Below are 26,084 nucleotides of genomic sequence, written 5' to 3' on the forward strand. Positions count from 1 at the left end.
TGTTGGACGTAACACAATGGCTGTGTTCTTGCCTCGGTTTATGCAGGGATTCCTTTTTTCCCCGTTCAAATTAAAAACCAAGAATTGCCAAGCCAACGCAAGCTGTTTCTGTTCATGTGAAAGATGGACTATTCCGTGGTACAAGTATAAAGACAACCCTAGATGATGAATGTAAATGCCAAAGGTCAAAGACACTTTATAGGTGCAAGATGATTAAGTGTCTTTTACGCCATTGATGGCCGATCCGGGGTCAGCTTGTCAGAGCTGACACGGTGACATAGTAGCAACCTCTCATTTAATCACCATATTAATTCACCCATCAACAAAGCCCTAATGACACCGCCGCTGGCCGATTAATCTCCGAATTTGATTTAGTGAGTGTCCATTCATCATAACTGACTGTTTCAGTATGCAATCAATATGGCCCTTTTAGCACTTTGGACACCTAGACCTCAAGAGGTACACAGTCATGGTGTGAAGAGTGTTGTGATAAAGTAAATGCTTGCCCAGGCCAAAGGGGGGGACGCATCAATCATGTAGCAGTGCACACATCAGCTGCACTTTTTCCTCTGGTTCTCTTGAGCCTCTTTGGACGAGCGGACTCATCTACACTCGCATCGACAGTGAACATCTGTCGATCACTCCATAATAAATGTCTTCCCTGACAACAATAACCAGTGGATAAATTTGCTTTACAGCTGGGAAACGTGTAGCCCTTCTCGCTAGCGGCTCCCAATTTACTTGTGCACCATTGTTTGTATCGCCGTATCCTGGAATAAGCTGTGTTGCTAGTGCACCTTGTCAGTATCCGTGCATGCTTGCGCTTGGACACACTCTAGCCCATACATACACACGCCATCAAGCCGCGGGGCGAAGGCAGCTCTGCTCACTCAAGGGGAAAGTGAACAGCTGTGCCTGTGACAGCTGGAGCAGTCATGACATCCCTTCACCAAATATCAGGGATGGCTTAGGACGCATCAGCCGAGAGGGGTCCATTTACAACCTGGACGAGACGCCGAGGCTTTAGCCCGCGACCGTGCTGAAGCGACAGAGCTCAGTTTTTCCTCCTCGCATTTGCGGTGATAATGTGAGAAGTAATGAGTTTCTCCTTGGTCTTCAGCCCATATAATAGTCCCCCATTTGCTTCAAAACAAGCCCGATGGAGCAAATTAGAAAATGTTATGCCTGTGAAAAATGAGCTGAATGCTAATGTTTATTTTTCGGAGGTCCAGTTTCAGTGATTCCATCATCGGATTTTCACCAGAATCTTGTTTCATTGCTTATGTTTTCCTATAGAGAACAATATGGCGGTGGTTCACTCACTCAAGACAAAAACATCTGCCAGACGCCTTTAATAAGAAAAATAAAAAGAGCTTGCGCATTCAGAATTTTAATCTGTTTCACTAACTAACATCGGTGCCGTGTCAATCATCTCGCCTCGTCCCGGAGATGCATTAAGAATGCAAAAATGTTATCGCTCATAAACACTTTTTCTAATCATCCCACAGTTTGAGTTTTGTTTGAAATATTTAAAATGATGGATGTCTAAAATGTGTTAGAACCAGTCGTGTTTCTGAAGGCAGCATTAAAAAAAGAAATCAGTGTACTATGCAAATGAGCATAATCACCTTCAGCCCCTTTAGCACCAGACCGATTTTAATTACACCTTAATTTCATGTATAAATACCCCCTATTCAGACGAGCTGCTGCAGTAAGCCCCAGCAGAATAGACTGAGTGGGAGGACTGTATAGGTACAGATAATTACAATTCACTGTTATGGACTCTTGATTATATGAGGTGGTGGCCAACATACTGTCTTCCAAACTCCACTGAATGAACTTTATTGGGGTGATAGATTAAAGTATATCACAGCTATGACAGTGCTTGTCCTGTAAACTGCGCAGTTCTTCACACGTGGCCCGGACAGCGCCGCTTTATCTTGACGATTCAGCTTGGTCGGTTCAATTGTGATGTCGACACTCAGATAAGTAAGGCAGCGGTCTTGCCACTTCATATAGCGAGGAGTGTATGACTGAAGGGTATATAAAACCAGAGTTATGCTCAGATCTGACACCGTGACGTGGTACAGGAGGGAGCAGCATGGAGGAGCTGGATTTTCCCCTATCAGATGTTCTAAAAAGTGTTCAGTAAGTGGAATTCTGTCGAGACGGGTTTATGTGTAAAACAGACCTTTAAAGGTCCCTTGTTTTTCTTTAATTTCCTGAGTGAGGTTATTTTAAAACCAAAGACTCATGGTCGTGTTTGTGGGCACAGTTGTGTTTCCAATTAAGTGCAATTTGTCTACGGAAGGTTTCCGGGTTTTAATTGAGTTGATAACATCAAATGATTTTACAGATGCAACCATATGTTTGCCTTTTCCTTTTGATGCAAAAAAAAGAGAGATAAATGTACGGTAGACTCAATGTACTATACTTCAGAACTTAAATGTATATAAAGTGGAAGTTAGCTCAGCAAAGCCGCAGTCCATCATGAGGAACCATTAAAAGTCGGACGACTATAAATAGAGGCTTTTCTCCTGCAGGGACTGAAGAATGAGCATTGTTGAAAACACCGGAGGAGCATATGCTCAGGCACAGCTTGTTGCGGCCTCAGATGTTCCTTAACAGTTGATTTCCTCAAGTTGCATTTCCTTTTTCACCACGTTATTGTGCTAATTATTTTTCGGCACGTTCCACATGGGTGGCTTGCTGCTCGGACTGCGCAAGCTCAGCCCCATTCTTTTTTTTTTTTTTTTTTTTTTTCCCCCCCTTACCCCAGAAGCACCCAACACAAGGACCGCTGAATATCAGGCCCAGCTGTGCGACACATTGGTTCCTCAACACTATTGACTGTTTTGAAATGCTTATGAGAGCTGATGGAGCATTTTTCTTGCTCTTCGCTTTCGCAGCCAAATCCGATTTGTGCAGAGCAAATTTCCTGCGGGGTTGCTCTCACAGTGGTGTTATTCAGGCAAATTCATATATATAAAAAAATCAAATCATTGTTTGTATTGCCTGTTTAGGATGATTTGTGTTCTACTGTATGTACTCCACCTCCTACCATGCTGGAAGGCTCAGAAAAATACAAACCGAGTACTTCCATTATTCACAAAGTGCACAGTGATGCCTCTAGTAATTGCCGTAGACAACAGCATACACTGACATGGAGGCAGAAGAGCAGCACAGTCGCCAAAAAAAAAAAAAAAAAAGTGTGTCATCGTATTGCTTGTCACGCAGAATTTTCCAGCCATACATTTTTCACATTTCCCACAAACATGGAGTGGAACCTCTGCCGTCTGCCACGACGTGTGACTTCGCGTGCGCACCTGTATACCAATGTTACAGTCAGAATCTGATTTGTTATTCGTTTTCTGCCGGGAGTAACTACTGCGGTTTGACCCGACTGCAAAAATCCCCTGACTTCAGCTAACCAGATATGATCTCGTCTGAAACGCCAGCATAGGAATTCAGAATAAATCTGTCACTCTCTGTGATGATTCTGATCATTTTTTCTTTTGCTCTTACAAGCAGGACGATAAAAAAAAAAAAAAAAAAAAAAAACAGCCCTGCGGGTGTTTTTTATCCCGGTAAAAATAAAAAACATAGATGAACCAATGCATATTTCACGTTCTTTTAGGAGAAAGGAAAGTGCTGGCTGTTCTATAATTTCAGACTTTGCCTACTGAGGTCAGGGGTTCCATGCTTGAATGCCCGCATTTGCATCTTTGACTTGCTCTGGCCCAGTGAGGAAGAATGAGCTGTTGCATCTCCTGTGATGTGCAAAAGTGAGAATGTACAACAGCATTCACTGAACTACATGCGCTCCACTGATCTCAGCGTGAAACTATTTCACCGCAGCAGGGTATGCCTTCTCTCACAAAAAACTATACAAATGCAAAACCACATGAAAATGAGGCTGCGCTTTAACCGGGGCACATGAATAACTGCATCAGGACACAATAAGCAACACAGGCATGCAAAAAAGGGGCTGCCTAATTCTATTTACATTTATGTTAAGTAAACAGCACATGGTCATCATTCCATGCCTATTTTATTCATTTTTTTGCTGTGTATTTAGATGTCTTTGCGTGGCAGGTATCTGCACCGGCCACCGCTTTCTGTTCCCCAGTTATCATGCAGGATCACAACAACAACAGTAACCAAAGGCATTTGCAGTGGGGCCAGGCTATATGACCCTTGTTTGTCATTCCCGAGCTACTACGCTCTCCATCCACACAGGCAAGGTGAAATCTGCATCCATTTCTCATATTTACATATGAACTAAACATTCCCCTGTGGGCTGACTGTGGCCTTCCAAATACTCTACATGGTGCAAAGCGAAGGTGATGCATAGTACTAGTGGGCTACTGAAGCTGGTGACTAACCCAGTATGATACATCGTTTCACAGGCTAATTGCAGCTCCCAGCTGAATAGGCCATAAGCCAACAGAGACCTACTGACCTTGGTGAAAAGCAAAAAAAAAAAAAAAAAAAGGGGCCCTGTGCCTTTACATGACCCATTTTGTCGCTGAAAAATCTTTGCTAGACATTAAACAACCCTGAAAAGCTCCTGTGAATGGCCGTATTTGCCAACACTTACTACAGGGATGTCAGAAAGGCTTCTTGTGTAGTACATTGAGAAAGGAGTTAACATCTGTCACATACCCCGGGGAGAGAACTGCGAAGTCATACAGAAAGTAGCGCTGCACTCGTGTTTGTGTGTGGCAGTATTTCCAAGGAAAGGGGAGTAGAACAGCATCGCACAGCCGCAGTATTCCTGTACCAACTGTTCACTTCCAGTATGCAACATTAAACAAACCACATGTCTGTTTGCATCACTTTACCAATATGGTACATACCTTCGTGTCCAACAACATTAGACACACCTGGAGGAAATCTGCTCCGGTGGTGGAACGCCACACAAAGATATTGATGAAAAATAACACGCCATCTTTCAAAGAGGCAGATGCTGCCCTCTTTGTTCTCTATCACCCGTCTTCCTACCCCTTCGAAGCTAACAGCTGTTCTTTTGCTGTGCACTCGAACAGCCGAGTAAAGGCAGGAAACAGATAATTGAAAATGTCAATCTCATTAATTATCACAGTGAAAGTTGTAGGAGCAGCTTTCATTGGGAAATAAATGGCCTCGGTTCTGACAGTTTCAGACCTGCGCGCTTACAGAGCAAAATCATATTCCATGGCAAAACCTTTTGCCTATGCCGAGTGATCTCAAAAAGCTTAAAGCTGCATTCAATGTCAATGGATGAAATGATTATGGGTAATGTAAAAGGGGATGCTGTTACTGACTCTGCAGTTCCTCTCAGCTCTATAAAGCTTCATTGCTTCTTTTGGGTAATTGCTTTGATTTTACAGCCTACAACTACCCTGTTTTGGTTCCCTCTCTCTGCCCTTATAGTGATGTTTCTCATGGTGGGTAGCTGTTTTTTTTTTTGGAGAAGTATAATTATTCCACTGACTGCTAACTGCCCAGCACCGAAAGGCAGACAGCAGCCAGCAAGTGAACAAAAGTAGAGAATTTAAGAGGTTGGTGGAATCAAAAACTGAGCTGAAAGAAGAGGCAAATTTGGACTTACATGCAACAGGTAACCAGAAGCACGACTCCACATTAATGCACATGTTGTTCCGTAGCTGTTGTAAGTTCCACTAGACAATGGTTCGCTAATGAGTCCAACTTGAAAAGGGAGTAGTTTGGGATGCTTAACTGCAATTTGAGGCCACAATTCAGGGGAACTGGACACGTTGCTGCTATCATAGAGCTGCCACAAATAAACACTCTTTACACATCCATAAAAACATGCAAGGAAAAAATCCAGAACAGCGGACTAGCTAATGACAGTTATGCTACAAAGCTATGGTTTTGTCAAATGAACCCCAGTTGCATTCTCTCTGTACAATATACTGCCACGGATTGATGATTTGCTTCAGTGGCATAGCAAGATACTACACAAATACATATCAGCTAGTGTTCCTGTTTTAATTTAGCCGCTATGCTGTCAAAACTTTTTTCAAAGTTTTGACAGCGATTCAAACCAACGATATGAAGCCAGTCCTTACAAGAGAGGACGATTTTTAGAGGAATTCTGTAACCAAGTGCTGCAGATTATAAACTCTTGCATGGCAGAATTAAACCACTCTTCTTGGTCCATTTAGAGAGGTGCCAGCCAGTGTTGTACCTGTAACACATACTACTACAGCTCCTAATTGATTTTACAAGGCAGCTTAGGCTCTAATTGCTGATTAGCCTGGGGAGATTCTTGATCCAAATGGCTTAGCAACTTCTTTTGTGGTGGGCTGTTTTCATTCATGGGAGAGGAGATAGGACGGGGATTGAATGAATGCATCAAGAAACAGGTTGTGTACTGCATTTAGAGTAAAGGCAGATACAGGCACAACAACGTGAGTGAACAGATGCATTCCATGTACTTGGCGTTCATTCCGTATCTTATTTAAAAAGGTTATGGAGTGGCACAGCAAATATTGTTCACATTTGGAGCACGATGACGATGATAACCAATCACATTATTTTTCATTGCAAGATCAGGAGAGCAAGAAGTCGGTGCGGTGTGGTAAATACATGCAAAATTGCTTCCAGAGTGTTAAAGGATGGCGTTTTGCAAACTATTTTACTTTGTTCAAGTGAGGGAGAAATTAATTGGATGCGTTTGAGAGTAAACTCCGGCATTTTAACAAGTTTGACACCAAATCCTTGGCAGATGAATAATTGGATAACAGTATCAAAAAGATCTAAGTGATAGAACTCAGCACACTTTGAATTCCAATTTAATTGATTTATTTCCCCCTAGCTTAGTAAGTAGCGCTGTACAAAACAATGAAAACGATATCCCCTGTGTGCTCAAACTTTGTCATCTGTATTCCTTTTGATTTTGAACGAAGCCTCAATTGAAAACACAACAGTAAATTGCCTCAGTGGTCATCAGCTCAGAGGAAGTGAAAGCATCAATCGGCATTAATCAGAGCAGCAGGGAATCTCATTTAAATTCGCATTATTGAATGACCATTAAGCTAATGCAAATCATTTCAATACCACTGTGTTGAAGGAATCACATGTTACTGCAGTGGCCAAACACAGTGTAGTCATCTGGCAGCAAACCCCGGAGCTGCTCCATAGACAATGAGCACAATACTGACTTTGTGAACCGATGCATTTGCCATTTTGCCTTTTATGCTCCAGTGGTCTTTGTGTAAAGGTCCAGAATTGTCAGCATTACTGGAATGTAAAGCTTATTTCAGTGTAAGATTAAAAAAAATGTAATGCTGCCAAAGCCAGTGGCCTATTTGTTCTGTAGAGCAGCTGCAGGCTTTCTAGTAATGTGACATTACACTTCCAGGTATGACTATGGATTTGATTGTTAGAATTCATTTTCACACTGTTGTAAAGAAAAAACCCATCTTACATACTTACATTCCATTTCATTTTCTTTCATTTTTGTCTATTATTTCATGTCCATCTAATTTATCTCAACTGCATGTCTGATGCTTCGTATCTCATGCATAACAACACATTAACTAACATTATGTTGCAGACCTAATTAACCTGTTGGGCCAGAGACTGAGTTTACCCAAAACTAGCAGTCAGTCCGTCTGGTTGGGTGATGTTGCTGTTGGGTGGTACACAGTGCATAGAATAAGCACAGAAGAAACGTCAGACAACCATGTTTAAAATATATCTTCAAACGGTACAGTTGTGGCTGAAAATGACAGCAGAAATAAGCAAGTTTGCCGATTTCACATATCTCCGCAATGCAAATCAACGGCCAGCTGTCTACCCGGAAGTGACTGTTAACAGCATGCTAGACAGAGAATTGCTTTAAGCTGCCTTAAGCTGACATTTTTGTGGAACAGAGTGGTGAAATGCAACATTTGGAGTTTAAAGCCACACTTAATGTTTTTGAACCCACTGTTATCACCCAACTGTGCAGTTTCCCTCAGTTCTTTTAAGCTTTTTTTTGTGCTTTTCAGCTCATTGTTTTGTTTTTTATAGCGTGCAAATGTCTCGTTTTTGGTTCGCTCACTGATCTCACAATCAGCACATGTTCTCAGCAAACGCCTCTACACAACCCATCCGACAAGAGCATGCATATATCATTTATCGTCTTTTTAACACCTAATTTCATGCGTGTGACAGCGTTGTATTTAGAGTTGGTTCTGCCGTCCTTCAGCAGCAAAAGCAATCTACTTGTGAATATTTTTCTCGTGTTAACATGAGTCAAACATATTGGTGGCCCGATGCTAGGTGATTTCCCCTCGGTTGCACAGAAAAAATGGCTTTTCCCCGTTAGTTCTGATTGGCCGCACTAATACGCCATTGTCTTCATGTGCCTTTATCAGCTAATTCTTCCTCATCCGGCCATTTTTTATGCACAACAACAGCTCAGGCTCAGAATGAATAGAGACATGAAGGTAATTTCCCAGCAAATGACATTTTCACTGTCATCTTTTTTCTTTTCGTTTTTTGGAGATGGTTATAGTCCATGAACTTCTGCAAAATAATTTTTTCTTTTACAAGTTAGTGACAGAAAATATATCTCAGCGGGGTCGTATTAATGGTATATTACAACCTTTTGCCCTATTCAAGTAAAATATTGAACTAAAGGTCGTTTTAATTTGCTCTTTGTTTTCCCTGAACGATGGTTTGCCTTTAAAATGAAGCATATTTTTTAGGAGAGTGAATAGTGAGCCTTATCGAATATCTACTTAAAATGCATCCATTTATCCTCAGCCGAGGTTGTGCATTCCTATTATATAACTGTAAAGACATCTGCTGGCATTTGAAAACCTACTGTATACATTATCATAATAATATGATACAGATGTGATAATGTGCCACTAAGACCTCACACATAATTCCAAATATATTCACCACATGACAGCATCAGAAAACCATGAATTAAATTTTTCAGGCCCAGAGGTCCGCCGTTAAATCTCCAAGATGCTGCCCGTCTCTGATTAAGCTCACACATTCTGTGTTGTTTTGGTCCGTGTTTCTGCTCCTCAAACAGCCGACAACTACACAGTATGGGAATATGGTGGGAGTAATCTGAGAGAATATATGCAGTTTCATAAGACTAGCCAGGCAGAAAATAGATTGGGGGTTGTGATTTGAGGGGAAGTTAGTATGGGAGCGGTGGTGGTTACAGGGAAATAATGTGTCACTCACAGTACAGTGACGGCTGCCTCTGACACCAGGGCTGAGGCATGACCCACAGCGTCTGTCACGTGATAACACCTGAACGTTTGTACCTTTCACCTTCGGCTGCTTTAAATGTTCTTACCGAAAAGCAACAAGAAAAGGAGACATGATTGGAAAAGAGATTCATTCAGACACCTTATCCTCATCATTCATTTTGTCGGCAGCACTGCGATGTGAGCTCGGGCTTTCTGTATGTGCCCCGACAGAAGTGCAAGGTAATTATTGAAACATATGGATGACTGGGCCCTCTCTTAACCCTCGCACTAATGATGCTTGGCCATTACAGAAGGGCATGGGAAGGACACTTCTACCATTAACGGATATATCCCACCAGAGATCCATGACTTCTCCTATGCTTGTTGGATGAAGAGAAGCTGTGAGAGCTTTAGAGACACGTTTGGGGAAACAAATCTGACATTCATGACCTCAAAAAACATTGTTTTCCCAACCCACCCAACGGCCAGAATTAATGTTGCCAATGAACATTTCTCCGAAATGGCAGATCCTTTTAATTTCTTTATGTCCTAATTTTATGTTGAATTTTCAATTCTGTGTTGTCACAATGCTGTGTCTACAGTCTAGTTAGGTTGATCAAGAACAAAACATTTGTTTAACCTTTGAAAAAGATCATGTTTGGGCTTAAATTACCTATCTGTAAATGTCCCACCGCTTGTGGACATCCAGTGGTTTCACCCTTACCTCAAACAGCAGTCTGCGGCTTGGCAGCCTTTCTCACTTAGCTATACAACACCGCCACCATCCTCTACACCTTCTAACATGGATGTAAGCTCATATACGCTGTTTGAGAATGTAATATGACATGCATGGTGGAAATGTCAATTTGGCACACTTACAAAAACATGTTTAAATATTTAAGATATATTTAGTTTGCAGAAACGTAAACTTCAAGTACATTCTTATGGTGACTGGGCTGTTTTTGTATGCCTCTATGACAGTAAGTAGTTTTATATCTGCGCCATGGACAAAATAATACATTTGAGGATCTCATCTTGAGCTTTGGGAAACACTGATTGACATTTTTTTCAGCATTACCTAGACCACATGACTCACTGATTAACTGAGAAAATAATCAAGAGAGTAATCGACAATACAAATAATTCAGAACACAATTTTTTCCTCTCCCAAATCTTTCTTTTGAGTGCAATTTGCTGGTGCGAGACTGCCTTCATCTTACTGGGCAAGCATTGTAATTCAGATGGTGTGTATGGTCTGTTGCCATGTCATATTTGTAGATTTTTTTTCGGGTTCTTGTTTTAAAAGAAGACCGAACACATTCCTGATACTCAACACGCCCAACAGTTGCTGCTGTGTTTGGCTGTGTGTTGTTACCAGCAGAGTGAAACATCCACCGTTGGACCAAGACGTGTTTTTTAAAAAGGTGGTTCTCTGAGGCCGATGGTACCCTGTGCTTGCACATAAAGATGACAACAATTGCTTAATCTTTGCTACATCAAAGCTTTTCCATTGGCAGCGGATTCAATTTAACTCTAGACGACCCACTTCAACGCCATTTACTTTCTTTGCTGAATGGGATCAGGGAAGATGCCTCCCCATAATACCAGCTCGCTTAGGGCAATTTTCCAGCTCGGACTCTACAGCTCTCTCCGATGCTAATGGACCAAACGGTTACCCTCACCAGTCCATGCAAAATGTGCATATATCACCCCAGGTACATCACAGTGTGACCCAGCCAACTGCAGCTTTTGTTCATGTGGTCTTATGGCTATTGGCAAAATTGATGCCGTTACACAATGGACTAAAAGCTTTGGCGGACAGTTAGAGTCACCAACACAATAGCTGTAGCCGGTCCAGAAGCAGCAGTTGAAAATAGCTTCACTCCTTCAGCTATATGCAGCACTTAGACGATTCAGCTGAATTGGCCTTTTGCTAAATAGACCAGCGTCTGCAGCAGCTACTGTATTAAATATTTGCATCAGGCCACCATTAAAATCTAAAGCAGATGCGAGAAACATACAGTATATAGCATTTTAAAAAGGTCAACACCAAATACATCTCCAACAAAGTTTATTATTAGACAGTATTTTGCGTTATCGAGTGTCTTGACACAACCTGACTGCGCTCTGGATTTTATCTTCAGGCAGTGTAGATGGAGTGAACCAGAAGTCCAGCTGAGTGGGTGAAACCATAGAAAATAAAGGCAAGCAAGTACATCTGCTCAGTCATCCTTATTGAAATGTTTTGGTCCAATACTGCCTGTGGACCACTAATTTTCCAACTGGCACATAACATGAGCCTTTGATTGGTCCATGACACCACGGCACGTCTCACATCCATCTCACCCAGTTGCTAATTGAGACAGGAGAAAAGCTTCAGCCATTCCATTCTTTCCCTAAACGACTATTGGACGCTGGAGACCAGATGGTCTGTCTGCGAATGTCACTGGTGGCCAGTTGTTACATTTGACAATGTGGGCTGATCTGGCAAGTATCAGTACAATTTTGCAGCCTTCAAGAAGGAGCAACTGGGAAAATAGCACTTGGATTGATTTCATCCCTCATTCGGCGCACAGCAAATATTTCTGACAAAGACATATGGTGGAGAGAAGTGCACAGCAGCAGGCTGGCCAGCCTCGAGCCGGAGCTGTTTTCACTTGATTGTTTCAGGCAACATGCGCATTAAGACAAGCAATGTATGCAATGTTCGCATGCAGGCAGGCACACACACCGCTTTGGCTCAAACACAGGCACAGAAGCGAGTGATAAACCTCCGCAGAGCCACAAATATCACTCCCTTATAGTACTTTCCCTAGAGCCTTTGATTTTCTCCCAAAGCAACAGTGTTTACATATATGATTCAACACATTGCTTCATGCTGCTGTTATTAAATCATATTCATCAACCTACACAAAGTCATGTATTTTTCTCCAGACCACAACACCGCATGCCAGATGTTGGCTGTTACATGTCCGGAAGGAAGCAGCAATGCTGCCTTGAAACTCCACCTCAGTCACCCTGCCTTCAGCTGAACCAATCTGCGAGAAATAGAGTCTTTCACCTTCAGTCTATTTGGAATTGGGGGAACCAACCTGACGTTCAAAGTTGCTTGCTGAAGCAGAGTCCCTGTCTGGGCTTTGGCAGCTGGACTGATAGCCAGCCCTGTGGAATGGCAGCTGTTGAAGGGCTTTTTAAATTGCACCCAGGTTGATGGGTGGCTGTCAGGAGGGCAATGGACAGAGAATTTCGAAAGGGGAAAAAAAAAAGGGATGGAAGGGCAGGAGGAGGGGTGAGTTGAGCTGGAAGGACAGTGACCCTGACACCAAGGTGTACAGGAAAAGAAATGTCTTGAACCTCAAAAAAAAAAAATGAAGTGTATAAACTGAAGGCAGTGGGGAACGGGGAGAGGGTGTGTCGGGAATGGGGAAGGTGAAGGGGGGTGGGGGGATGACATTAGTGTGGAATAAATGGAGCGCTAAGGCCTGTCATCGCCGGGGTTATTTAGGTAGGCAGCACATCATCACTGTTCATCATAGTTTGATATTCCCAGACTATGTTTACATACAGCGGGATCATATCACTTTCTTTGCTAGCTTGATTGCCTGTCACAGATACAAATGGAAATGTCGACAGCGCTCTCATTCTCCTTTTCACAGCGATTCACAGGAGCCTTTGTACAGCGTTCAGTCACACCATTTCTAATAATTACAATGGCTAAGACATGTTTCCGCTGGCTTTTGAATGAAATCACTGTGAACGCACAATAGCATCTCAAATTAAGCAAAGTAGAGATACTGCGTTTTGTGATTTAAAGTGCAGTGGAGCACTGTGGGTGTCGTGTAATGCGACTTCTTCAGCCTCGCTGGCTGATCTCGCCTTGCTGTGGTTGTGCTGCGCAACAGATGGTGCTTTAAGAAGGTCATCGCGTCTATTTCCCCAGTTTGCTCTTGTGCTACTTTCATTATTTGGGGATATTTAAGGCATAATGTAGAACCTGTCAAGGTGTTGTCAAACTGCACAGCGCTTGTTAAATCTATTTGACTCCGTGGAGTTCTCTGTGGAGTCTTTAAGATTGAAATGCACTGAGAGAACACTGAGGAGCAAATTATCTTAATAAACTATCCAATTAGTACCGGTGAGTGTACTCTCTTACAGTGTGCTATAGAAAGTCGAGCAGTAAATGTCTGCCATCATAACATTTTTCACAGCATAAAGTGAACACAGGCTCGGGCACCACTGAATGTTTATTTTTGGGGGAAGGAACCTTTTGTCAAGAGCTATTCTCAGCTTCATACGGGCTCAAGAATTTATTTTCTGCTTCTGCACAAACTCTCACAGTAGATTTAATGGATTTAATTTCTTTCTGCTTGTATCTCCAACCAACTCACCATGTGAGGTTCCTATATTACCAGATTGGCTACATTCATGCCCAATAATTAGCCATTAATCTATGAAGGGCGGTAGGATAGGGCGGTAGCTCTCTTATTGCCTGCTGATTGCTGGAGTGTACCTATTAATCATGTTCTGTATACCCCACTGGTCAAGAAACCTTTACAGTGGGGGGGTGGATCAGACACAATGGGGCTACATATTTCCTTTTTTCTAAGTCCCTGTTGTGTTTTGCACTCTCTCATGTTCTCCCATTAGATTCCTGTTGTACAATTTTCTATACACACAGCACAATCACCTTGAAAGGAGATGAATATCTTACAATTGCAAAATGTCATTTTTCACACATAACGAGCTGACGCAGAGACTAATATCAAGTTCATGGTAATTACAATAACAGTTCAAAGACTGTTTGATATTTTGGAATGTAAAGGCTTTTTCATATCCCAGCAGGAGACTGAATGCTTTCATTGCATTCATTGAACCCAGGCACAGCAGCCATAAGCCAATGCCTAGAACAGCTCCATGATTATACGCCGGTGAAATGACAGCATACTGTACATCAAACTGTAGCCATTTAGTCTCAGTAACTCCATGATATAGCTTGCATATAAACTAGGAATAAATTCCCCTTCAGCATTTTGACAGCAGCTATTCAGATACTTAGCCCTCGTACTCTGCAGTCATATTCCTCTGCCAGAATCAATTGCGCTAGCAACCATTGCCAAGCCTGAATTTTATCTCCCAGCTGGAAAAAAAAAAAAAACGGGGAAGCGAACAGAGCACGGAGATACGCTGTTTATCAGTCACGCGACTAATTCTCTCCCCCATCTCTCTCGATTCCCCTTTTGAAAGTGAACTTGGTATTAATCTACAAGACCTTGAGCGCCTTATGCACACAATCAGCGGTGACGTGCCCCCTTTTTCCCTTTTTTGGGTCAATCTCTGACCTTTTGAGTGCCGCCCACATTTTAATTAGTCTAAACTAAAAAGCTGCTCAGCCCCCCCCCGACTCCCGTTCCCCCCTTTGTTCTCACAACTCATTTTCTGTGCTCCCAATGACAATCCATGGAAGATACACCACATTCAAGCAGTGATTGAATATCAGTGGTGAAGAAGGGAGTTTTGTAACGGGTTGGAAAATTACAAGGGCTTAAGTGTCAGACACATATGCCTGCCAAATGCAATCAGTGGGTAATAAATGTTTGCCCTTTACACTATAAAAAAGCGATGGCAGTGCTGGATTTGTGTTCAGCTCAGGGCAGCAGATCACTGCGCCGCTGCAGCTGCGATTAAAATGATTTCCCAACAACTACTACTATACCCACCCCTCTTGAACTCCTTCCAACAAATGACATCAACTTCTTATCATAACAGCTTTTACGACCGTACTGAGCAACTGTAATCTAACGTGTTTTATCTTTTCTTTGTTTTCCTGCAGCTCTTGAACTGTTGGGAAGGTTGCTTGAGTGCTGAAAGGTAAGCTTCTGCAATCGAATCTGATGTGAGACTCACTGTATTGTCAACAACAAAGACGGGTCACGGCATTTTAAGCTGGTTTTCAATTCCTGCGCGGTCTCAGGACTGTGTTAATGCTGGTTGCAGCAGAATGGAGCCTCCGAGGATATAGAGTGAAGGCCTCTTGCTCTTTTCTCCCCACTGTTTAATTAGCATGGTCTCAGAGACTGGGGGTGCCGCTTTAGCAATCACGAATCCTGCCCAGCCAATAAGAACTTGTGTTCAACCACGTCTGACAGAGATAAATGGCATGCTGCAACGTCCCAGCCTCGCCCATCATCTCTCTTACCCATGCAATAGTGCACGGTGCGAAGACTAGAGAGCGCCACGGATCTAAGTGGGCATGTGGGTCATTCACTAACAACATAAATCTATGTGGGTGTTTTCAGTGTGTTTGTGTGCGTAGATTGTTGGCAGAATGAACCAGATCTGCATGGGTGTGTGTTTGCCATGAATACCACAAAGTGGGGGCTGCTTTAGAGTAAAGTGCCCCATATTTCCTCATTGAGATGCTACTCATTGGCTCTGCTTGAACCTACTGAGATACTAGGGCTGGTTTGGTCAATATAGGGGGAATTTTCAAAGGCTTTAGGCAGAGATATTGAGCCAATTACAGAAGACTCAGAGAATGATGTATTAAATTCTGAGGCTTGATCACAGAAGGCATGTGAAGCTGAAGATTCGATTGAAAGGGAGCATATTTTGGTAAAATGTCAGAAAATTGGTCCGTATTTGAAACAAAGGGGAACTGTTCATCAGTGCAAAAGATAAAAAGATGAACAAAAAGCATCGACTGAATACATTACATGCAACGTGCTGAATTATCTGGTCTTTGGAGCCAGATGCTACATCTTGTACAAGTGTCGGCTAATGGGCCCAGAACCGTCATGTTGCACTTGTGTACTGTAGCTCCCGAGGCACAATGTCATGGTTTAAAAACAGGGTTTATCCCAAAGTCAGACCAACCAGTGATGACTGGAGACAATAAAACAAAACCCATGTCTGAAGGTTTTATATACATTTATGGCCCTATAGCTATACTTAGGTCGCATATAGGACATGGCATGAGCAACACATAATTACCAACAATACTATGCAGCGCTTTACTCACCCACAACTTACACATCCACAAACTTATGTAAATGATGCACTTCGAGTGTATCGCAGAAAAACATTTTTCTTATATAATCATTAGATTTATTTATTTATTCAGTGTCATGCTTAATGGCTAAACGTAGCTAGAGAGCTACTCTTACGCAATGCCTTCTTAGCGCTTTGCTTGCAAGGTGTTTCCTTGAGCGGAAAACTAGTTAGTTCTGCTTCTAGAAATGTTATATCACAGGTAGGGACCAAAATAGCTCGGTAGACTAGAAAGTAGTTGGACTATATGATGCAGTTACAGTGTGGGCTCGGGTTATACACTCATTTTATTCCATAAATGTGACCTTCCCTTTATGTAAATTAATAATTATACCCATTGATGTTGAATGTGCGATATGTGAAGGGCACTCCACCAATCAAAGACGTAATTTTCTGGTAAACATTGATAAGCATGTGATCTGGCCTTTAGCCTCTCCTGTCTGATAGTATGTATGTAAGAATGTATGCTATCCTTTGCTTTAAAGACATCACTGAATTACTAGGTTGGTAAATACGAGCATAACTTCTACTTTTCTGAAATGAAGTCACAACCGTCTTGCCGCTAACATGGGAGTTGTATATGGCAGCCGTCAAGTTCAAGATCAGAGCACAGATGAAACAGAAATACATCCATTTAGCAAGCTGCAATCATACAGTAGGGTTTGCATCAGAGAGCATCGTCCACACTCACGCAAATGGAAAAAAAATACTATTTTTAGAAATTTAGCGCTGTTAATAGCCACTGGTGAGCTTCCCAGTTAAACACAGCGTGCCAGTGAATCACCTGCAAGTAAGTGCTCACTTCAGAAAAAAAAAAAAAACTGAACTCACTGTGCTGAACCTCTTTACAGTCTCCGGTCCAAACAAAGAAACGTTTCAGTTTACATAGTGCAGCTTTTAAAGAACGGCCTCTGGCTCGATGGATATTTACATTAACGTAATTTCCTTCAGCTGATTAGCATGCAAGCCGTCCCAGATAAACACCAACATGTGCTCATTTCCGGCTTTTTTTCTGGATTCTAATGTTGACATTTGCGCCGGTGATTGTTCGTGCCACGTGAACTAATAAGTGATTGGAAAATCCCTGTCAGAAAGGAGTGGATTACCTCTTCCTTTTATATTATTTTGTCGCAGTAGAAATTAACCAATAGAGATGAGCGACCATCATCTGGATCAGCCAACTAAATGATCTGTACCGGTATCTGGATTCTGAGTGGACGTGATTTAAAACGGACAGGAAGTCGCTAATTTAAACCTCAAAATAATATATTGGTTGTTTAGAAGTTGTTATGTATATTATTGATATAAAAATGTATGGAACAGCCCCAGAGTTGCGCTTCAGATCAACGTCACCCTAAAACTGAAACAACGCCATTGTTTTTTGTTATTATCCCACGAGGTTATATGTTATCTTAAAGCCATCAGAATACAAACTAGATTACTATTACAGAGCCTTTTAAGTTATAACACATTTAAAGTGGGGTGTCTCTATTAATAATAAAAAAAAATAAAAAATAGGCTCCAAGTCCTGACACCTCCTTATGACTAACATCTACTTCACTTATGGGGTGGCTTCAGCAGTAATTGCCGCAGCCTTTTTCCCCTGTCTCCCATTTCAGTGGATCATCGTAAGGGAACAGTTTGTAGCAGTGGGGGCATAATTAGTGATAGGCCTTGGACATGTCATACTCTGTTAGTCAGCCTCGCTTTAATTCCTTTGTCTCCTCTCTGCTCCCAGCATTTATTCAGGCTGCATGTATGGAAGTGTGTGGCGTGGCTCAGGCTTCACCGCGCACACTAAATATATCTGGTAAATTTTCATTCGTTATAAGATGTTAGAGTAATACAGGAAATGTGTTTTATCAAGACGCGCGTTTGTACTAAATGCTCGTGTTTGTCTTCTCTGTCTGGCCGTAAGAAGCTACCTGTGTGAGTGCCCCTTTTGATTTCACAAGATAAACAATTTATCATTTTTTTGGCTTTGTCTCTCAAGCTAGACAGGCTTCAGTATTCAGCTGGCTCACGAGGCTCATTTTGGCTATAATTAGAGGAAACCTTTTTAGGCTTTTCTATATTCCTTTTTAAGCAGCTCCCTGTAGCAACAAAATGCATAAAAAGGGGTTTTGTGTGATGCCAAAAGGTAGACTGGTGATTACTGTCAAAGGACGCTTTTTGGCATGACGAGTGTGTGTTTGTGCCTATGTGTGTGTAGAGTTTGCAGATGGGTTTTTTTCAACCAAGGCTGTTGATGTGAGGGCGGATGAAAGCCGCTTTGAGAATACAGTACGTGGCTAGGAGGAAAAGCTCTTCCTCCACCACCTTCCTTTGCATTTCTCCAATTTTCCTTCTCTCCTTCATCTCCCTCTCTCATTCTCCCGCCACTCTCTACCCTTGCTATCTCCTCTTGACTGCCTCTCCCCTCCCCTCTGTTGTTTCCCTATCCAATTTTCCCTATACATGCAGCCCACTCTTCCTCTGGAGCCTCTTTCCCTGCCATAGCTGTCTCCATGCCTGCACTCATCTGTATCCGCTCGTTTCTCTGTCCACCCTCTTTTACTTTTTATCCCTTCACTCCTGACCCCTCGCTTTCCCCCCTCATGTGAGCAGTGAAGGACATTGCCCAAAGCATGATGATTAGTCGAAGCAACGTTCCCAGAAACCAGGGATTACACAGGCATGAATTAAAGTCCATTTTCAGTATGGCGTTCATATTTCTATCCAATATTTTTTCTGCCTTAAAATTCATTTCATAGTTTGTGTAGTTAGCGCTGCGTTGTTGCTTTAAATCCACAACTAATTTCAAGATGTAAATTTGTAAAGTGGAGCACGGGTTCAGGTGTGTGCCCAGAGCAATCTCTGGGACTATTCCTTCAGCCATAGCACATGGCACCTCTGCAGATAGCAACCCTTCTGCTTTTGTTCCTTTGTCACGCTATGTTAGCTTTACAAAGAAGATACAGCATATACTCTGAAATGCATTCCGAAGTGATCCTTGAACTTCGAGTTATTGGCATTGGCAGATTTGAACAGGTTTGTTTGGTTGGATTATTCCTCAGGTAACCTCCCGGCCCTACCAGTTTGCACCACTACTATTCAAGGTGAAGTAGCTTTAGGAATATATGAAAAAAACCCACAACATATGCTTTGATTATCTGTGAATGACCATCAATTCAATAATAGAATTTGACAAAACAACCTTTAATATAACCTTCTTTCCCCATGAAAAAAGACTCCTTTATATGCTCCACAATACCTACTTCACGAGGAGATTTTTTCAGCACTTAGCCCAATAAAAAAACATTATTTTCCTGAAACGCACATTAATGCAATTAAATGTAAATGTGCAAGTTGTTAGAAAAGCCATAAAATGTCTAGGAGAAGCAATCATGTTGCTGTGATGCTTTTCTACTTGGGCTCGCTGGTCCGTTTTCCTCCAGAAGCTCCTGGAACATGTCACGCAGAGCGGACCGTGCCCTGTCACTCCTCACCCTCTGGCTCTGTTGGTGATCAGCTCTCTTGCTTACAGCGTCTCATCTCCATCTCCAGCTCCGGCAGCAGGCCTATCCATCAGTTAGGCTTCAAGTGCCGCTGGTGCGCGTTGTTAAACATATGGGATCCAGTGAGGTTGTGATGCAGAACGCGGGATCGGACTCCATTAGAGCAAATTGTGTTTTAACACGATGATCTCTGTCAGCAAAAGACATCGTCCGGCTCTCACCAAGTAGATCACATCCGCAAATGTCACTGGAATATCTTACAAACTGATCTTTCTCTGAGACAGTCAGTCAACAAGGTGAATATCGATCGCTACAAATGTTAGGCAGATACATTAGTGCATCTGACATTTGGGACGTAATACTTCATCCTTACATTGCGTGTTGAAGTTCGATCATCTTGCCCGTATGTGCATTGCAAAAAGAAAGCATGTGATTTGGAATGAGGTCGACGAGCTGTCATCTGTCTGTGTTCTTTCGGCTGCATAGTCAATATGACATATCTTCCGCTCTGCAGAGGACTGTGGGTCGAGTAGCCGTAAAAGCATGCCATCTTGCACAGTGCAAAATGCTGCAGTAGGAACATGCTGGCATTTTTGGAATACTACATTTAACTTGCGCTATATGCCCTGAGAGATGCTAAATACTCTCCTGGCACACTAAACGGTTCATTCAGTCCAGAACAAACCATCAAGAAAAAAAAAAAAAAAAGCAATTTCACAAGCAAGAAACTGTTGTTTGTCATTTATTTTAACATATAAGTCTTTGTAGTACCAGCAATTTGTGCATATGTTTCAAAATATATGTTATTGTTCAGGGTAATCATATATGGCACGTAATGAAGGTTACATCAGGGTTGTGTTGTTATTACTCTAGACCGCCGTGCTTTCCATTACCCCTAATCAGAAGACAGACTCTGACTATGGCTTATTCAGGCTTCAGATACACATCAAAGTCCACCAGCTGCACAGAGCGTTCTTGTTCATCATAAAGTAGGACTGATTTTCTATGTTTTCGGGGTAAATTAGGACTGCTTTCAAACTAACAAATATGGCTGACTGAGATAAAGCCTTCGTGCCCGCCTAGCTCTGTTCGCACCAGCAAAAGAACATATTTCTGGTGGAAGAATTTAACAGTCACAAGGACATTTATAAATTCAATATGGAGTGAAGAAAAAAAACAGACAAAATATGCCTTTCCATGGAGTTGCTGTGCAAAAAAAAATAAAATAAAAAAACGATTTCCTTTTTCATTGCTTCTCCACAAATTTGTGAACAAAATGACAAAACAAGCACCAAGTTTTCCTCTTTTGTGTTCGTTGTCAGCAGGTGAGGGTGATTTTCATAACGCTGAAACACAGCACAAAGCACTCTGCTCATGTATGGGGGTTGGCTAACGTTTTTAAGCTTGAAAGGTGCAGTACATGTTTTTATTCAACTGTCTAACCCCTAATACACTAGTCTGAGATCAAAAAACCAAAAAAAAACAAAGACTAACCTGACATACCTTTTGTAAAGTCAGTGTCTTTCCTCAGATACCTCACTGAGCCATCAAAACACCAATCAATAATCATCCAATGATTGAGTATTCTTGTAAGATCTTTCCTCACACCCATTCCTTATATGTCTGAATGCATCTCTCCCATGTGCCCATGCTCGCTGATACCTCTATCTTTTCTTTGCCTGATTGTAATTCAATGTCTACCATTTGAAGAGCCCAGGCAGCTTGTTTGCTATTGATTTTATTTACAAGGCTTCTATATTTTACTCTGTGCAAATCAGGGCAATTGTTTCCAAGTGCATGCATGAATCAATGCTTCCCTGGAGTCTGCGCCGGCGACTGCATGCGGCTCAATACCTCCAATTTATGTTTTAATTACGATGATCTACTAAGTGTTCGGAGCTTGGCTTGCAGCGGCGTGCATTGTATTGTACATTGAATTTCACTGTCTACATGGGCAGACGGCGGATTTGACTGCATTCATCAAATTGCCTCGAATCTCGACAGTGCCGATTTGCGGTGATGATGACGGGGAATGCAGTTGCGAGATGTTGGCCTGTTTGCTGACACGGTTAAAATTGGGCGAATATTGTTACGGACATTGAACAATTGGTCATTGCAGCTATTGTCATACACAGAGCGCTGTGTTGACTTTTGAGAAGCAGCACAAAATAGCAGATAGTGGTTTGTTTCATGATTTGCCATCAATTGCTGCTCAGGGACAGAGTGTAAAAACAACTGCTTAGCTCTGACAGCCTTGTTTGACAGTGTGGTTCCAGACTGGATTTTATACCCCCTCCGTATTTGTTCTGTACTGTTTTTGTTTGGCAGAACACTATATCATTTGATCACTTGGCATTAGAAGTGATTGCTTAACTCAGTATGCCGTATAAGTGGCTTCTGGCGAGCTTGGAAGCCATAAATTTTATTGACTCCTGTAATTAGGACAGATCAATAAAAGGCAGTTTCTCTCAGTGCTTCCTGGGACTGTATTGGTCGGTGCAGTTTTTTTTGGTTTTGGTTCCATCGCAATCACTCAATATTATGGCTTAAAACCACAATAAAGGGCTGAAAAACTTGTTTATGGTTTATTTTTACAAACAGCAGCACACCAACTTTTTACAGTATGGGTCCCACATCGTGAAGAAATACTCTGCTATTTCATGACCAAAGGGACCACCGGGGTTCTGTTCTGCTTTTTTCCGTCTTTATAATTTGTTGCTGTTGTTTTGTGTGGCACCCTTTGCAGATGCTCCACCAGAATACCTATTATGATACAGTAGAAAAACGGCCCCATAGCGCGTTGCTGTCAAGCTTCTTAAGTTGATAGCTGTGTCTTTGCACACTGCGGGAAGAATCCCTTTCTGTCAAACAACAGCTGGTGAAGACAACATGATGCGGAGGCCACGGACGAGTGAGCCATCAAACCTCCGTCTCTGACAGGATTTTGGCAAGCCGCGTTTCGTAAGAGTCTGTCTCACTCTGCCCTGCTTTTATGGTGCATGAATCAATGATAATTGTTCTCTGTTCTCACTTGAATGGCAGAAGTATCCCCCGATGTGGCAACAGTCAAAAAAAAGCAGAGTTCGGAGGAATGGATCAAGGAATACCCAGAAATTAGCATGAATGGGATGAATCACGGTTCCCCCGGGATGATGATGATTCATTAGCCGAGAAATGTTCAGTGCAGAAGCCAATGGTAGCACCATGCCAATACAACGCATATGATATAAATTATGGGCAGCTATGAAAAGCGAGGTTAGGCTATGCATGACGCATGCTGTTGATATGGGTTCGAAGAAGAGTTGCACAAGGCAATGAATCAACAAGCTGCTCTGTAATTGTAGCTGACCCAGTGGGGTGTAGAGGGTGAAAGAACATTTACCTTTAGGTGCTACTAAAGTATAAACTATACAGTAATATTTTATTAGTATCATTGTATTTCCCCCGAGCTGTATACCATGTCCTGGACTCTTTGAAGATTTGATCACGCGTGCTTCTCAAAAGCTTTCAAGCAAACGGTGTGATCGAATCAAAGACCAACAACCTTATCCCCGGCTCCATCAGGGCCTAATTCCATCCCAAACCAAGCTCCCATTCTCCTTTTCTTTATCCCTCCTGAAAGGCCCAGTGATTAGAAGTAGACTTAAAGTCGACTATAGCACACACCTCACCCTACCCCTCCCAACGGGACCTTCTTGAATCCCGAAGCCTTGGGCCAGTTTATCAGCATCAGGGGATCAGGCGACACCCCCTCCACACACACACACACACACACACAAACACACACGTCAAACGGGGAGCCCGATGTGTTCCGCGGCCTTCGGTGTAATCTCTTTGGCTGTCGACAGATCTAGCGAGGGGTCAGCTGTGATAACAGGATCACTCAGGTGGAGACAGGGAAGGGGACCATAAAAGAAAAGAGGACAGAAGCTAAAAAGGAGGAATGTGGGCGAGTGTGAGGCGAGTTCTGCTGGTGAAGCTGGCACTTTAGATGAGGAAGAAACGGGTTTTTGTGGAGCTTGTGCAAAGTCACAGGACATACATGGAGTTACAAGGCCATATACGATCATGTCCACGTGCAAAATGACAACCCGCTCATTCAAATACAGTGACCAGAGCTGTTAGAGATCAGTCTATAAACAGACATTTTAATCGTCTTTGTTTTACCCCTTTTTGCAGAACATTTGCTGGTTTGTGTCTGTCAATTTGATATCTTTTGGTTTGGAATGACTCAGACAGAACAGCTTTTACTAATGTTGCCGCTGGCACAAGTTGAGTTTTTTTCTATATAGTGTCTGAAAATAGTTACATTTTCACTATTTTCAGACAGTTTACAGACGAAACAGTTGATCAAAAATGATCTAGTCATAAATCACTCCTGGAAAAAATTAAAGAAAAGCAGCCACCGTTGCTAAATGTAAGTAAGGCTCATGTGGATGGAAATACAATTATGTCCCGGCTTACAGAGGAAATAATAGAAAATCCAATATTTGGCAACAAACTGAGCCCTGTTTGACCTGGCTGGATGCCTGACGGCGCACTGAGGCACTCTGACCATTCTACTTTGGCCTGTCTTGCCCCGTCGGCCTCATGCTGTATCCACAAGCACTCTGCCCTGGCATCTTATTAAAACTGCTATCTCCCATTGAGAGGGGGAAAAATAAAAGAGCAGCAGTGAACATAAATAGTGGGAAAAAAGGTGAAAGGTGAAAGGTGAGAAGTCCTGCAAAACTAAGGAGGTACAGTATCAATTTTACGCTTGGGCATCCAGTTGACACAGAGCGGCAAACACATGAGCACATTACTTACGGCCTATCACACACGCTAGCCTATACGCAAAGTTTTACAAACACATCTCGTATGCATACAGACACACCAACATTCATAGACTCTCCGGCTCTCTCTCCTCTCTCTTCTTCTGACTCTCTCGCTCTCTCTGACACACACACGCTGAGAGGCAGCATGGTAGGCAGTGACACAAAGCTAATGCCTTGTCACACAGGCTGTCAGCAGATTAGCCAGTGGATTACACCCCAGCCATTAGATGTGCACAGAGCGAAAGGCCACAAACACGGCAGACAGAGAGGAGAGGAGGAGAGGAGAGGAGAGGAAAAGGGAGGAGAGGAGAGAGCGAGACAGAGGGTGAGACTGGCAGCGATAGGGCATATGCATGGCATAAGGCATAGGCGAGGCTAATGGAGGGCAAGTTAAGGGAGAGGAGAGGAAAGACGAAAAATAAAGGCTGGTTAAGCAGCGCAAAGACTGAAGTCAAAGTGACACAGAGGAGACATTGAAGGGGAAGATGTAAGGATAAGAAAAGCGATTGGGTCAAGAAAATGTGCTGCTATAGAGCGGTGGAAACAAGATAATCAGACAGACGGGACAGAAAAGGTAATAACAATGGCGAAGGGAGAGACACGGAGGAAAAACAGAAAATACGGGAGGAAGGATGGGGGAGAATCCAACAGCACATGAGGCAGCAGAGAACAGGCGAAGTTCTGTAATGTGCAGGTGGGAAGAAAAGAAAAAAAAAACAGTGGGGGGGGGGGAGCAGAGGTGATGAGAGACACATGAGAGAGGAGAGAAAGGGGAAACAGGATGCTAGGAAAACAGAATGAGAAGGGAAGAGAGGGTAGGGGAGGAGCGGCGAGAGATGGAAATGGAAGAACCAGGAGTGGAGATTAGAGGGGGAGAGATGGGACGCAGAGCATCAGAGGAGAGGATGGAGAACACTCTGCAGTACATTTCCAACAACGCAGCACACAGGCAGGGAAAATAGTTGCCAAGGAGTGGAAAATGGACCTCCATGTTGAGTTTGGGAGAGTAAACGTACAGATAGATTCAGTCAAGGACAGCGGGATATACATATTCGTATGATGACATTATCATATTTGGGTCTCAGCATATTTTGTCCTACCACAAGAGAGCCATAACTTTAAAGATGTTAAACATTAGTTTCAGGGTCCTTGCTCTCTCACTGTCACACAGTCGTAGCCTGCTGGGCTCACACGTGAATAAAAGGTAGCTATAATTAATGTTATTAGTAACACCTGTGCTGCATACGCACGCCTTTTATATTCATGCGGTTCTTTTCTCTCCTGTCATTAGCTCAGCTGATCCGCCGGGTTCCGATTGGGATGAAAGCAAAGATGCATGCTCTGTCAAAGTCGTAGTCATGAATGTGTTAGCAAACGGTTGCAGACTGAGCAACCGGAAAACACAAGCAAAATTAGCTTTCAGTTGGAGTCAGGTTTTGCAGCACCCCAATTCATGGAAATCCAATATTATTCTTCAGTGTTCTCTGCTCTGGTCCCCGCACACGCCTGACAAACTG

General features: G+C 42.6%; 1 protein-coding gene across 46 annotated transcripts in view; it reads left to right on the forward strand.

The window, feature by feature from the left end:
• The window catches only part of LOC115589468 (receptor-type tyrosine-protein phosphatase delta), a 365,710-nt gene that overhangs the window by 197,314 nt on the left and 142,312 nt on the right, over positions 1-26,084 (forward strand). For all 46 annotated transcript variants that reach the window (XM_030430322.1, XM_030430329.1, XM_030430330.1 and 43 more), the window contains exon 9: positions 15,037-15,074. The gene's annotated coding sequence lies outside the window, so the exon portion shown is untranslated. The remainder of the gene's footprint in view (positions 1-15,036; positions 15,075-26,084) is intronic.

Source organism: Sparus aurata, chromosome 10 (assembly GCF_900880675.1).
Source record: "Sparus aurata chromosome 10, fSpaAur1.1, whole genome shotgun sequence".
In the NCBI taxonomy this organism is placed as follows: Eukaryota; Metazoa; Chordata; class Actinopteri; order Spariformes; family Sparidae; genus Sparus; species Sparus aurata.